This window comes from Fundulus heteroclitus, chromosome 4 (assembly GCF_011125445.2).
Source record: "Fundulus heteroclitus isolate FHET01 chromosome 4, MU-UCD_Fhet_4.1, whole genome shotgun sequence".
NCBI lineage: Eukaryota > Metazoa > Chordata > Actinopteri > Cyprinodontiformes > Fundulidae > Fundulus > Fundulus heteroclitus.
The window spans coordinates 32,941,800-32,958,665 of NC_046364.1; positions in this window are offsets into that span (position 1 = coordinate 32,941,800).

Consider the following 16,866-nt stretch of genomic DNA (forward strand, 5'->3'; position numbering starts at 1 on the left):
CTTTTAGCTATCATCATAGGAGATAACTAAAATCCGTTGTTCAATAATATTTGATACTTAATTTGTATCCACAACAGCTGCCTGCTGGTAAATATAAGCCTGAAAACATGACATGTTTTAAAATTAATATTTTGCATCCATAATACTGCTGAATACTTTAAACATAGTCAGGGTTTACTAAGGTGCATATACTGTGTTGTAGATATGTTCCTTTAGAGAAGTATACTGTACATGGTAAATAATCATGTAACAAGCTGATTATATTGCTCAATTTGTAGTCTCCTGCACATCTGGCTCTTAAATTACCACTGCTGAAAACAAGGAGAAATTTACAATGATCTTGACAGGGTTTCAGACTGGGCAAACAGCCCAGTCCCCCTACCTCACACAGCCTCAGAGCCCTAAACACACATGGGGGCTATTATTCTTAAAGTAGCTGCTGTGGCACAAGGGGATAATTTGAACTGTGTGTGTGTGTGTGTGTGTGTGTGTGTGTGTGTGTACACTTGAACACAGACTTTGAATGTTTACTCTCTGTTATCATGTCCGCACATCTCCACTAAGGGGAAGAGAGAAAGTGTGCCATGTTAAGAAGCTATGCAAAGATTGTTGTGCTGTTTAAATCCCCAAAGTCTCTAATTTGTCCTTAATCAAGTCAGCTCTTCAGTGACATGTTTGTCTATGTCTTATTTTCTATTTGGCAGGAAATCTCTTCCACTTGTGTTCATTAAAGAGGAACTTGACAGATCTACACTGATGTTTAGGATATATAAACACAGGTCATATAAAAGTTGTCTAGATGTAGAACGATAATAAGACAACTAAAAAAAGTAAATTATGGAAAAATAAAAGGGAGCGTGATATAGAGAATCCATTCATTCTCTATAACTACTGTGTCCAGTATAATATTTACTAAGCCCAACCTTACAGTAATACCAGTCGTTGGTCATAGCCCTAGGCTGTAGACGGACCGTCTCCTCATGGTACTGGGTGAATTAGGCTGCGGTTTGTCAGGAAAGCTCAGCCAGCCTCAGTAATGTGCTAAACCCAGACGTGACTATGGCTACCCACAAGAGATTTGGCCTTTAGTCCTAGGACTTCAACCACAGAGCAGATACATAACATTTTCATCCCGAGCACAAAAAAAGAACAAAGGAAGACAACAAATGTTAAATAATAGTATGTGTTATGGTGAGCTTATGATTGCTGTAAGTTTTGTGTTGTCTGGTCTGAGCTTCTTCAAGTTTTGTGAGCATTAATTTTTGCTAACTGAGACAGCCTGCTGTAGTAGATTGCTTGTCAGTACAAACCTACTGGTCAGAAATGTGGCTGATGAGGATTCCAAGGGATCCTCCCAAGTCAGACAAAGATGGGGACTGAGGTTGACACCAGTTTAGAAATATAATTATTTAATGATAGGCTTTAGTTGGGTACTTTTGATGCAGATTTGCATTGACTCAACTCCCACATGACTGAGTTTCTCAACCAATCCTGAAATGATCCAATGGGTTTTATTCCACATTTTCTCACAGAAAGCAACCAACAGGGACACTTGAAATGTATTTTCCAAGGTAATAGGAGTGAATAATTGTGTATTGTGTAAGTATTGAGGAAACCAATAAGTTACCGCTTCTTTTCCAGTTGCAATTAAATCTTATTTAAGCAAAACCTCAAGGTTGGTTCAAAGTTCAGCTTGAGGTTCAGGATGACTTTAAAGCTCTCTTGTCAAAATCTCCTCCCATACTACATAACATTAAAAGTGTATATTTTGGATTTTTTTTTTCAGAGTCGTAGTGTTTTTTCCCCTTTTAACACAAGGTAACACTAAGTAAATTGCACTGCTTAAGCATCATGCTTTCTTCTTGCCAAAAAAAAGTCTCAATCATGCTTCATAATGTTCTGCATTTTCTCTGTGAAATGGAGCATATATTAATTTAAGCTTATACACTATCTGAAAATCTTAGTGTTACACGGTCTGTCAACATGAACACACCTTTTCTGAAAGACCCCAGAAAGTCAGCAACACCACTAAGCAAGAGGCTTCAAACCATAAAGACCAAAGAGCTCTCCAAACATGTCAGGGAGAAAGTTGTTGAGAAGTACAAGTCAGGGTGGGGTTATAAAAAAAACATAAAACAAACATCCAAACCATTGACATTTCCCCAGCGCATAATCCATCATGTTCAATTGGAAAGTACATGGTACCACAACAATCCTACCAAGAGAGGGCTGCATACCAAAATTCACTCAAATTCAATCAAAGTGGCAACATAGAGAACAAAGGTTACCCTGAAGGGTTTGTAAAGTTCCACAGGAGAGACTGGAGCATCCGTTCAAAGGACAACAATAAGCAGTATAAGCTAAAGAATGAACAAAAACAAGCCATTACTTGGTTTTAAAAATAAGATGGCACATTTTAAGTTTACTAAAAGGCATGTGGGCACCTCACCAAAAGGTATGGAGGAAGGTGTTCTGGTCAAATGAGACTAAATGTTTCATATTTGTCATAAGAATATTTTGTCTGGCACAAACAACACATCCCTTCACCCCAATAACACCACCCCTACAGTGAAACATGGTGGTGTGGGGATGTTTTTCAGAAGCAGGGATTGGGAAACTTGTGAGTCGAGGGAACAATGCGGGGATTCTTAAGCAAAACCTGACAATCTGCCTACAGATGTTCACCCTCCAACAGGACAATGACCTATAGCATAATGCTAAAGCAACACTCAAATGGTTTGAGGTGAAACATTTAAATCTGTGTGAATGGCCTAGTCAAAGTCTACACCTCAATCTAACTGAAAATCTGTGATTAGGCTTGATGACCACTGTTCCTAAGCAGAAAACATCCAGCATTAAAGAGCTGGAGCAGATTTCCTTGAGAATTTAGCAAGCTGAGAGATTTATCCAAACCCAATTGCAGCTGTAATCGCTGGACAACAGATTACTGACTTTAACAGGGGTTTTATTTTGTCATATTTGTTGTTTGCTTCACAATAGAAAACAATATAATCTTCACAGCTGTAGACATGTTCTGTAAATGTGCTGGTGCAAACTGTAAAAGAAAAAAAAAGTTTTAATTTCAGGCTTTGAGGCAACAAAACATGAAAAATGCCAAGAGGGGTGAATACTTTCACAAGATACTGTAAACATGTAATTGCTGCCATCTAGAACTAAATACCTTAAGATATTCAGACCTCAAGATTTTCAAGCTTATTCAGGCCAGATCTTATTGGTGTAATTTTTTCCCTAATTAAGGACCTGAGCTTTAAGGCCAAAAAACAAAGCAAACAAAGGAAAAACTCCAATCTGTCCGATTGGATCGAAAATCGCATTGTACCAATTAGAGCTGGCTGAAATGAATGGAGATGGGGCAGACCAGCTTGCAGTTTGCTGCAGCTGTACTGCGCAGCTCTGACCAGGCTAGAGCCCTATTCTATCTTGGTCGGAGCTATGCAGCATTTTGACAGGAAATGCATGAGTCACACAGGAAAAGAGAGACTTAGACAAAGTAAAATACGTCCCCTTTTGGGGAAAACACAAAATAAAATCTCCAAACCACAACGTAAACGGAATGCATTTCCGGCCAGGGACCATATAGGTCCCTCCCAGAAAACACACAGCTCAATAACTAATCACTAAAACATTTCAATAAACTGTATACCTACCCATGGTGGGTATACAGTTTACAGCAACTAGATAAGAAAATTAAACAGCAATCTTCCATGAGCTTGTTTAAGCAGCAGCTGCAGTTTAGTTTACTGCCCGCCCTGTTTATGCTGGCAGAACTTCCAGAACTTGCGGTACGTACTCTCGCGTGAACACTCCATCTTGCGAGTCCAATGGTCTATAGAGGGAGCCTCTACACAGTGAGTAGGTGAGGAAATAAATCTGTACAGATCAGAATGTCGCGTCGGATTGATCGGATGTTTTTTGTTGTGTTTCAGCCTTTATACTAGTAGATGTAAATTCTCATGCTGGTTATTTAAGATTTGCCTCATTATGGTTCTGGTGTCCCCTGAAGATCTCTGCTTTAAGAAAGCAACACAAACTGTGTTTCAGTTTTAGCCTCTTCAAAACAAACCAAAAATGTCCACATACGTTATGCATAGACTGAGCGGCAAACCACACAAAAAAATGCTCCTAAGTACTAATGACAACACATTTCTGTCATTTCTGGTCCTCGAAGACCAGTGTTTTGCAACTTTTATTACTCTGCTTCAACACAGCTGAGTCAAATAATCAGGTCATTAACAGGACTCTGGAGAGCTTGACTGCGTACTGAGGTAATTCAGCCATTTGATTCAGGTGTGTTGGATCAGGGACACGTCTGAAAGCCGCAGTACACCGCCCCTCAAGGACCAGAATTGAGTACCACTGCTCTAAATGTTGAACTAAACTTTCAACCAAGAAAGTCCATTTGAGGAACCCCATGTCCATTGTATATAAATTATGAGATGGGAAATCATTGCAACCATTTTAGAGGTATTGAAAGGAAGTAGCACTATAACCTTACTGTGAACACTTTCCTCTCACTTGGTATGCAAGAAAATCTGTTCCTGTGTCACAATGTACTATACTGAAGCCCTTGGTGTCATCTTCTCTTTTTCTCTTTTCTTTTCTGTGCACCTGTGATTCTTAGTTTGCAGCGGAACGAACTTTAAAAGTTGCAGCCAGCCGTTGTCCTAATGGTCAAACCATTTTATGTTGGGGTGGGGGGAGTTCTAATGGCCCCTTATTTAAAGAAAACTTATTACATATACCTAATGCAGATATATATATATATATATATATATATATATATATATATATATATATATATTTACTCTAATATTAAATATTTTTCACACAGATATTTTCTGAAAAAAAAATTACTTTGCCTGTATTTTAATGGTCAGAGTGTCAGTTTTGGGCCCCCCCTCCATCCTGGGCCCGGGACAATGGCCCCGTTTGTCCCCCGCTGTCAGCGGGTGTGCCGATGATTATCACAGAAACCACAGTAAAGTGCAACTATCCCACAGCCAGCTTGAGTAGCAGAGGATGTGAACATTAAAGTCTTGACCTGACACAAGCTGTTGTTGAGTTAGAGCCAAGCAGAAGCAGGAAATTAGCAGGGTTATTTGGAAAGTGTTTAATGAAGGAGCGGCAAACACAAAGGGACCACCAACAGAGAGCTAACTAGCAAGGAACACATGCAGCATCCCTGGAGATTTGACAATGAACGAAGGGAGTATATATGTTGGCCAGGCGATGGCTAGAGAGAAAACTGCAGTCTACTAGTGAGTGATCACTAGTAGACTGCAGCTGTGGCGAAAAGGATGCGAGGAAGCAAGACTGGGCTGAGGAGATAAACTGACCAATAAATGCAGGATGAATTCAGTGGAAACATTTGCATAGGGGAAGTTAAACACTGGGAAACACAATAATTAGAATTAAACACCAATATAAACCAACATAGATACATGGATGACACTGCACTGAAAACCAAAATGTGAATGGCTTATGACAAATTTATTTTATTTAGACACTTTTCATAGGTTATTTAAAATTTTGATTTAAAAGTAAGGTGCAGATGTTTCCAAACCATCATTCAATTAGTTTTGGTAGACTCCAGAAATAAAGCCTAACTTAAGATAAGAAATATTGTTGACTCTTTAAAACGTGACTACTTGTATTGTTTATTTTACATAATGGTTTCACATTAAGTTCTATTCAACCTATTTTTTTTTTTCTTGAAACATATGATTTTTTTTTCTTCATACCCAACTACTTTGTTCAGTTAAACATGGACCGAGAGAACAAACACAACTAGTTTGTTGTTTATTCAACAATAAATCTAAAACAGGATAAACTTTTCACACAGGTAATGTGTTTCCTTCCAGAACTAAGAATAAGCCTGGTAGTTAAAAAAATTGTATTAAGTTACACATTGGTTATCCCATATTTTCCTTGTCCTAGAGAGGTTCACAAAAACACACAACAAGAAAAACTATTAAAAATAATTAAAGCTGGTGATGGTGCTGGTCCAACCCCCTTTGCACTGAAAAAGGAGCTGTGTAGCCCAAATAACAAAATATTATTTTTTTACTGGATATATGCTACTACAAAAGGAAAACATGGAAGAAGAATGTGCGGTAAACTGCTTTAAAATGCAGGGAATAATTCAAACATTCAGTTCAACACAGAGAAACGGATTTACAGAGTTTAATCCCTTGTCAAACAGACTATACAATGAAGCTGGGCCCTAATCTGGTAATATTCGCAGTCAATTTCCAGTGTTTGGGCTTGGAGAGTATCCACAGGGGTGTCCTGGTCTGTCAATGCTTTAACCTTGGGTATGGATCTAGCTTTTGTCTTATTTTATGCTCAGGCGAAATACCTTTTAAGACAAAAATGTGGATGAGTTTCTGGGATGACTGGGAACAAAAACATTGTGTAAGGGGTTTCATGAATAAAGTATTTAGGCCCCAGTGTCATATACGGTTTTCTCATATTTGTCATAAGAATATCTGCTGTGGAGGCAGTATTTCTCCTCCTATTCCAGAACAACTTCCTGGTGTGCTGGAACAGTGCTGATACCCATTTGTCATCACTTAAAAAAATATTGGCTGAATAGTAATTTGTCCCCAGAAAGTCTGATTAGTGAGAGTTAGTCCTGGCCATGTCAGATATGCAAAGTTACCAGTGAAAATATTTCATACTAGGCCTTTTTCTATTCCACAGGTCCTCACTGACTTTTGGCGCCTATTGATTTTTTTATTTTATTTTTTTACATTTTCAACTTCAAAACATCTTTCAACAGTCCCCAAAGATATTACCCACAGAATATCCAAGAGCCACAGATTACTTTAAAGAATCCCAGACACTCCCGTCATATGTGTGAAACACATCTTAAAACATCTCCCAAGTTTTGATATGCTTTGGATCCACGAGCCAGATTTATAACAATTTAATGTAAAACCAATGCTTATATAGCTACAAAATAAAGTAAACCGCATTTTTCTTTTATTAAAGGTTGGATTGTACTGTCAAATATTATTCAACCAAAATGCAAATGAACTACAAAGGTAATATGATGAATTAATAATTTGACAAACACTGTAAAATAGGGAAAAATATTTTAGATTTTGATCATTTAATTTTTAAGCATCATAAAGTATTAGAAGACATGGAAGGCTTGTGTTATGAGACGTGAGGCTCATAACACAGTTTAAGAAAAAGCTACAATTTGTCGTCTGTTGCAGGGGCTAAAAGTGCAACGTTACACTTGTACAGGCCAGAACTGGAATGTCCATTTTTAGTTCCTAACCCATATTTATATACTTTATGTTACAAAGGCAAATTGATGCTAAACATTTTGGAAAGAAACATCATTCCTTTTTATCTGGGAATAATTTATTCTAGAGGCAAAAAAAAGTAGCTATTCATGACCTTGATACTGGGCACATTAAAGGGGAGAGTGTTTGCTAAACGTGAAATTATATGCTGCAAGGAAGACATGGCTACATCATTGGAGTCACCCCAGAGTAAACAAATGAGTTCAGCAAGCAAAGGAGGGATTACCATATCTCCACTTAACTTATTTTATCCTGTGAGAATCATCAATATTAAAGGGTAAGGAGACGAAGAGAAACTGCTGAGGTGGGCTTTAACAGCAGGGTGAACTGCTGTGTTTAAGCAGCGAGATAAATGAGAAATCTCCCCAGAATCTACAAAGAGAATAAACAGAGTCTTTTTATTTTTTTTCAAATCGCACTGATTTCTAGATTTTGAAATGGTGTAATAACCAACATAATTCTCACGCTCTGAGTTTAAATAGCTCCTTGTGCTTCTTGATTTTGTATTATGTGCATAATTTGACACGTAGACAAGTTCTTTATAGCTGTATTGTTAGTCTGTTCTATTACACTCTAAATGTATTTATTTCCTCAATTTAATTCAGGAATATTCTGCATCTCATAGCAGTTTTACACCTTCTCTGGGTAATTCAAACTGAAGAGTGACCTGTGTTTGAGTCCCTTTGGACTAAAATCAGAGAACAGGCCATGCCTATCTGCCAAGCTTATGCAGTGTACACCATATGGAGGAAGATAGTGCCTTAGGGCTATGAGACTCAGCATGATGCTGTTGTCAGGAAAAAAACATCTTTAGGGATAAGAGTAGATTGCTGATCTGTGAACTTTGCTCATGTTTATTTCACCTGTGGCAAAAGGAACATAAAATGGCATTTTACGTAAATACACAATGCTTAAATATAAGGGGCCTGTATGCACTGGCACTTATTTGCGCTTGTGCATATATGCCAGCTAGGGTGCAACAAAACTCAATGGGGGCTTTTACTTCTTGCCAAATTGTAATCCTGGCATCCACCTGATATAAGTTATCAATATTTTACAGGCTGCTTTAAAACTTTAAAGAGGTAATAATTAGAGAGAGAAACAAAGGAGATCTTTCATGCTTTGTGGTCAGGTAAGGGTTTAAAGACGCCTTTAAACCCTTTTCTTTGCTCATATAAAAATCCTCCTGTTATATGAAGCTGTGTGGTCGGACATGCTTCATGACAAAATATTTTGACATAGTTTGTGGTCTATTTCAGGTTCCCAAGTCCATAAGCAGGGTGAGTTTGAGTTAGAACGAGAACCATTTTCTACAGGACTACATCAAAGGTCAAACGTGTTTGTGTTGTATTGTGAATTACTAAGAGTAATAATTTTATTTGGCCCCAAAATATATCTGTGCATAATTTCATTACTTTTTTTAAATATGTTGTGTGATCATGGTAGCCAAAAGGACAGCAAAACATAAATAAATAAAACAACAACCAAGAAATGCTTTGTAAAAACAATGTAACACCAAACTCTTAATCGTTGCACTTTAATACTAAACAAGTATCTTCTAGATCATGATTTAGAACAGGGGTCTTCGATTCTGGTCCTCGAGGTCCTGTGTCCTAGAACTTTTACATGTGTCCCTCATCCAAGATAACTGCATTAATTTGCTGGATGACCTCCTTAGAAGGCAGCACAGTTCTCCACTGTCCTGCTAATGACCTGATTATTTGACTGGAATGTGTTGAAGTAGAGGCACATATAAAAGCTGCAAGACACTGGACCTCGAGGGCTGGAATAGAAGATCCCTAATTTAGAAGATGATTATGAAGCGGGCTTCACACTTACTACGTTCCTTCTGCACTCTCTCCGTTCACTGCATAATGTGCTGTGCAGAAATCCAAACTGGATCCGTTCATGCATCGAGGCAGCCCTGCCCACGTCCCGCCTTTATTTTAAAATAGTAACGGATCCGCTTTACACCGGCTGTATTTGACTTCCTCTCTATCTCATCTGGTTTTCCGAAATTGTCACATTTCTCTCGGTCATCTGTCAAAAATGGACTCAATCCGTATTTTTGACGGACAACGGAGGAGGGCTCTCTGTCATGCCGTAGTGCCACCGTGCTGCTGGGAAATGCATCATTGACTACAATGGCTTTTATTTGTGACATAACAGAGAACGCACAGATGAAGAAATATGTGTTAATGAGGGATCAGAACAGTTCAATTGCACTGTAGCACCTTCCCTAAATGTATTCACCCATCCCCCTGTATCCAGGGGGTTGGGGTCAAAGTCAACATGGAAGTGTTCAGTATAAAAGTAGCTCCCTTATATCTAAACTTGATGATGTGTCTTCAGTGTGCAAGCTGCACTCTCTTATCAGTTGGCCTGCTCCTGAAGGGCCTTGTTCCACTAACATCTGTAGCCCTGCTGTGTTGGAGATTGAACAGGTTACTGGTATGCAGCTTTGCATAAGCCATTTTACACCATATTGCTCATTCAAATTGTCAAGAGGAGGTGTTGTGTCATAATTTGTAGTGGTTGTAGTTGGACCCTAATGAAGAGAGGTAGAGGCAGTGGATTTAATTAAAAATATAAAAACATTGTTGACTTTTGGTTTTCTTGTAGGTGTGTAATTTGTGCAAACCTCACTTTATATTAATCATATGAAATATATGAATGAAACAAAAATATATGAATGGAAAATTAGAGCTGGAATTCTCAAAATTTAATACTGAATAAATTATTGCTTTCATTCTGTGTAGTTCTTTTATTAAACTTTGACTATGGCACAAATATAAACTCTACTACCAACTCTTGTTGGCATAAAAATTAAGAGCAGCTCAAAGAAATTATTCAGAACTGAGAGCGTCACCTCGTGTTAGAAAAGCGATGTACAGGCTGAGAATATTGAGATAAATCAATGACAGCGGTAAAAAAACGCTAACACTTGCAAATATATTAAACCAGAAATGATAAGACAATTATCATGGACTGATTAATCATGGACTGATCAGCCTTTCCTGACAGAGATTTCTGTGGATTATTTGTGCTCCATTATACAGGCTCCTCCAGCAAAAGATAGGCCTTTACTGACATGTCCTTGTGCCGATATCAGCTAAGTAGGAAAAACTCAAGGTTAACCCAAACAACTCTACTACCGAGCAAGGTTGTTTCACGGAGTAAATTGTTGTCAAAATTTGACTCAGGGTAAAGAATTCTGAGCTTTCTGGAATGGAAAAGCTAGGGTATGCAGAAATTGACCCGAGAAATTACTCTGGATATACATTCACCCAGCTTTCTGAAACAGGGGCCAGGAAACAAAAAACATGCTTTAGTCTGCATCCCTCCCCATCCGACTTGTATTCTCATATTGTCTCATGTACTGTATACCTTTTATTTAGTGTTCTTTTTTCATTGTCTCACTTGTCTTTTAGCACCTTCATCTTCTGGAACATGAAGTGCTTTTGATATTTTAAGTGTTATAAAAGCAAAGTGAGGCTTAGGTGAAAGATGAGCTCTACTCTAAACAGCTATGACGAATAGGCTGCAAGTTATTCTTAGTGGAAAACAATGGCTGTATACAACCTTCTGCAGCTGCACTAAATTTAAATTCTGAGTGACTGTAAAAAGAAATCCATGTTTCTTTCTTTCTTCAAAAGCAGGTCAGTTCCCCCTCGATAATCCTTATGTAAGCAAGTACAGATTCTATCAGAGTGAACAAAAAATATTGTAAGTAGGTTGAAAAGGGTTTGTATGTTGGGACTAAAATATTGACCATTTTGTAAAATGTTTAAATATTGAACAAATCTAGTGCATTCATTTTAGTTAATTGGTTAGGCTAAGAGAAATTTAATTCAAAGAAGCAGTATGTTGAACTTGGTAACAGCTATAGCTGCATTGGGAATGATTACTCTAATCACCAGAAATCTACTTGGCTAACCTTCATTTTTCAAGCCTGCAGTTGATATTATGATGGGGTAATTATTTTCCTCCCACATGTTTCACAAAGTTTACTTAGTGAAATGTGACCTCCTGCAGGGATCTTGGTATTGTTCCTAAATTTAAGTTCTTCAGACAGTTTTTTCTGGCTTACTTGTCTATTGGTAATGATTAGGGCTGTGCATAAAAATCGATACAAAGATTAATATGGATTTTTTTTTTAAACAATTTAATATTGTATATTCTGGCTTTCAATATTGATATAGCTTCCAACCCCTAGGGGGCGCTATTACATTAATTACTGTTCACAGCGAGGAAGCGCAAGTGAGACAAATTTGTGGAACAGCCGACAGGATTTTAGTAGCGCCTTCGTCCCTAAAATCAGACGTTTGGGCATATTTTTGGTTTCTGTGATACGTTAAATGTATTGAACCAAATGCACTTTATTTTCCTGTTAATAAATCAGTGTTCAATAAATTGAACAAAAACATAATATTTGGCTGGTTTTGTTGATTGAATGACTTTGAGCATTAATTTGAAAGTAATAAATATCTATATTGGAGTCAAATCAAGCTGAGCTATATTGAGTGTTGCATTGTATCGTGAGCTATGTATCGAAAATAGTATCGAATCGGCTCATCCTAGATGATACCCAGCACTAGTAATGATGCACTGGTCCCAGGATAATCCTGATGTGCATTTTAATCATACTTGATGAAGCTACAAGTAAAGCTTGTCTGATTAAAGAAAATTACGCAATAGGTTGTCATGTCCGAACATGTCCAAGCATTACAAGGACTTATCCATGTAATTGTAAAGTGTGGGTGTGACATCACCGAACCAGAGAAAAAAAGAAGAAACTTTGGTAAGCTGCAAGCCAGGTACTTAAAAAAAATACTGCTCTATACACACTATTAGATAAGGTGGATAAAGCTATTTCAGTGGCATTTCTATTTGCAGTTCATGCACATTATTGTTAATGTAAAATTGTGAATTTTAATGTTCAATTCATTTATTATTTTCACATTGGGAGAAGATCTTCGTTTTTGTAAACTTTTGTTGACCTCCAAGGTTCCTTCTGCAATGTCGACCTCCAGGTCACTCACCAGAACTCTGGTTCTTTAGTTTTGGGGTTTGCTTATTTTTGATCTGATTACTTCCACCTACCTTCTGTGTAATTTCTCCTTCATGTCTCTGCTTATATACTCCCTGTTTCTCTCTGCTCTCTGATAATATACTTTTTATTCATGACATTTTTATTTTTATAATACATATTTATTTTTGTATCCCTCCTGGCTTCATTCTCCTGACTTGATTCTCGTAAAGAATAAAAATAACTATAAGAATCTATCCTGGCCCTATTTCTCCAGGACTAAGATAGTTCTGCAAACTGTGACTATTCTGGAAATGTTACAGAAATATATATATATATATATATATATATATATATATATATATATATATATATATATATATTTGCACATTGATCAAAACATCGAACGACGGCACATCTGGCTGCCGAATCTCTATGAATTAATCTCTATATATTTTTTTACAAGTATATATAATCTCCATCTATATCTTTCTATCTCAATACTTAAAACATATATTCAGGGAACATAGACGTTCACTACTTTCTGCCACATACAATATGGCGGTGACATCGATGTGCAAACCTGCGCCCAATGGGGCGTCTACGTATATAAAGTCTATGGTTCATCTGCTTTCTTTTTTAAAATGTATGCCTCCCGCCACCCTGTTTTTCCATTCCTGCTTTATTTAGTTACTGTGCTGTGACAGTTCTAAATGTTGATTTTGTTTTTTGTTGTTTTTTATTCATTTAAAATTACTTATCATCACGTTCTCCGCTAAGGTCCTTTTTCACCAAAATGACAGCTACAGGCTAAACATTTTCTAAAATAATGAGAGTTGCAAACAAATAGTAGGATCAGGGGTACAAAGTGAAGGTAAAAATCTGACAGCACTCTATTTAGTAATAAAAAAAAGTCTATAAATCTTTCCCACAGTGAAACAGGAGTCAGGCAGGAGGAATCATAATGATTCAAACAACAGTTCAGAGAGTTAAGAGTTTGAGGCTTTCTGCTAATCTTGGACAAAACATCTGAGATAAACTGGATCTTAGCGTCTTTGACAGCAGCTTGATACTCAGTTAAATAGTTTCCAGTCTCCAATAGTTTCCATCTCCAAATAAATGTGAAGCCTGTCCTCCTTCCATTTTCTGCCAGTGCACAGGCAGACAGATCTGAGTGTGTTCATTGTGCTACAGTTCTATAGTTGGTTTACAGCATATGTTTAAAAGAAGCAATTACATCTACGATATCTAGCCAACCAGAGTTTAAATCATCCAGGAACTGATCAACATTTCCACGCTGGTGGAAATCCAGAGAGGGAAGCTCAATCTGTAGAAGCAGCCGATAAATGTGACATGTTAGTTGTTTAGGTAATGGAAGTGCAAGTGGCGTGAGCCAGGCATAGATGTTAAAAGACTGAACTCAAATAAAACAGGCAGGTGATTAGAAATACCAGAATTATGAATATCCTTCACATTTTCATGTAAATTTAAAGTTAAAAACCGAGTCCAGGGTGTACCCTGTTTTATGTGTTGGACTGCTCTGCTCTGAAAGAGTTGATCAAGTTTTAAAAGTCTTTCGTTAGCATAAGACAAATTAATGTTTCATAACACAAATTAATGTCAATATCTCCCACAACTAAAATCTGATCATAATCTAAAATAAATCTAAAACTGACAATAAGTTCACAAATCCTGAAGTGATTTTGCCAGAGAGATCCGGGGAGCAAGGAGGCAGATGACTGGAGACCAGATGGAGGAATAGACTGCAGCACCTCATGAATATTAGTGTGTATTTAAATGAGTCAGCTATTTTTCTTTTCCATGGTGAAATGACATCCATGGAGAAAAAGCAAAGAAATTAACAGAGGAGTTTATCAAATGTGTAAATCAGGGGTAAAAAGCACATATGTTGTCTATATTAAATTACTTGTTAAGCAAACTTTAGTGTAGTTTCAAATGTCAGATGACAGGCTCCGTGTTGAAATTCCTCTGAGGCAGTATGTTTAGATTGATTCCTCTGAGGAGGAACGAGAGTTAAAGAATCTCCTTCTCACCCCACCACCACCAAAAAAAAAAGCAGGTAGAACCAGACTTGAACAGAATCTGCAGATACCATCAGAAGTTACCAGACGTTGTAGACAAAATCGGACTTGAAGCCGCTGATGTGCTCCCAGTGTGAGCAGAGCGAATCACAGAATCCAGCAGGAATCCTTTCTCCATGCAGTGCACACAAACACTAGCAAGTTGACTAGCGAGGGCAGGGCAAGGAAACACAGGAAAAACAAAGGGAGTTTCAGGCCAGATTTTGTGCATGTGCAAGCTTTATATATGAGGCCCCAGAACAGCACCTTGCTTTCCCCGTCTTAATTCCTTCTTTGTGCGCAGCTGAAGGGTGTGCAACACAGGTAAGCAGTATGTCAGAGAGGAACGGTGGAGAGTTAGAGGCTTTGTCTTTAGATGACCAATTCAAAGTTGACTTGTGGTATTGTCCAATGTGTAAGAAGGCTTGGCAATCATAGACCAGAAGAGCAGACACATCATGCTGGCTTATTAACAACAGTAAAAAACAACAAACAAACCAGAGAGCAGGCCTGATGGATGGCAGGCTAAACGTACGCCATCGTGTCAGCACATATAGTTTTAATGGCATCTCTTCATGTATGCCAATGGCTCTGGTTGAGGGAGTATGCTGACTTTCACAATATGCTTTCATCAAAATGCTAATTCTACCATGACTCTTAGGTCCAGCACTGTCCGTTTTGGGCCAGTTATGGTGGAAAAGCAGAATGGTGACCACATAATGACCAGTGTCTCAGGGCCTGGCAAATTTTCCTTGTACAAACAGGCAGCTGACTCCCAGGCCCGAAATTATTTAAAGTACCTCAGTACCCTCCAGGGGTCATTAAACATTGTAACCTGAGTCTCAAATCTGTTTTATGAAATTCACTGCAGAAATCTCATGACAACTTTTGGTAGATGCCAGAATAAGCGTAGAAAGATGAGTGCTTGACATATTCAAACAAAAGTTGTATTATGTCTTTGTACACAAAGACACAAGGAACTTTACCCTGTATGTCTTCAATAGTTTTTCTTTTAACCAATGAATACTGGAAGAATATTAATAAAAATAAGAATTCATCTATTATATTACAGGGAACATATTTCTCTACCTGTTCTATCATATTTTGGTAAGCTCACCCTTGTCCATTTACACTGACACATTCAGTGCAACCAGTCATTTTGGTTTAGAGCATTCACTGGAATGGTTGTCAATTTACATTTTCTTTTAAATGTATCTTCTTGAAGAGCAGCTGCTTTTTGACAGTACTAAAATTTTATTTCCTTCCTTCCTGCCTGGTAATGTTGATGTTGGCACGATAACATGGTTATGGCAGCAAGAAAAGCAAACTCTCTTTATATCAACAACAGCATTGAGGCAAAGCAGCATAAAATATTGTGCTGGAAGCCAGTTAATCCATATTGCTGTCTAAATGCACAGCTGACTAGAATCTGTGTGGGTGACTTCAGAGTTTGAATTGGTTAGGGAAATGAGTACAGCTGCTGAAATGTGTTGTACTTTCTAAATCCACTACTTATTTGTAGGTTAAAAAAATAATAAGGCTCACGTGAGTTGGAGTAAGAAAAACAAATAACTACAGGATAACCAGTCTTCCCCTCAGACAGTCTTTGCAGCTCCAAATTCACCTTTCAATATTGCCATTTCCTTTATTTTTTGTTTTCATTTATATTTTTTCATATGTTCTGTCTGGCAGTCTTGCCACTCAGAATTTCACTGTAGTGCTCCGCTTGACAATATTATCTGTTGAATTTGAAAGAATCCCCCAAAAATATCCAATATCTTTATGAGATTATTTCAAATTTAATGGACATAGAAACAGAAAGATAAAATGGAAATAAAGGGAGGCCTAAAGGTTAAGCTAAATGCTAAAAGGGACAGGAGGTGACATAATAGGGTAGAGGAAAAAGAGAATACAAGATAACATCGTCAGAGTCTGCTTCAACACCTGCAGAAAGTGATAGAGCAACAAAACAAACAGGAGTATCTCAGGTACAAAAAAATACAACAACACCTTTGATAACAGCATATCATTGATAAATGCACAGTGTTATTAAATACAGGATATATCTAGTGGCAGCCAAAGGTAACTATAGAGCTTATCTCTTTAGAAGCTTATCTGTAAGCACCTGGATCCAAACACCTGTGGGTGTTTGTGAATGTGTATTTGTATATGTATGGTTTCGCCATAAAACAAATGTTCAATAGTGGTTGTGCAGAGCCACAGACCCAGCCCCCAGGGTGTTGAGGCAGGCACTGGGGAGACCAGAGCCCCATACATCTGAAAGTATCTCCAGAGCACGTGAACCCCATCATCAACACAGGGATAGCCGCATCCCCCATTCCAGAATAGAGCAGAAGAGAGCCCCAGGAAATTCCCCAGCAGCCACCGTGCAGAAGCCCCAGGGGGCTGCAGCGATGAG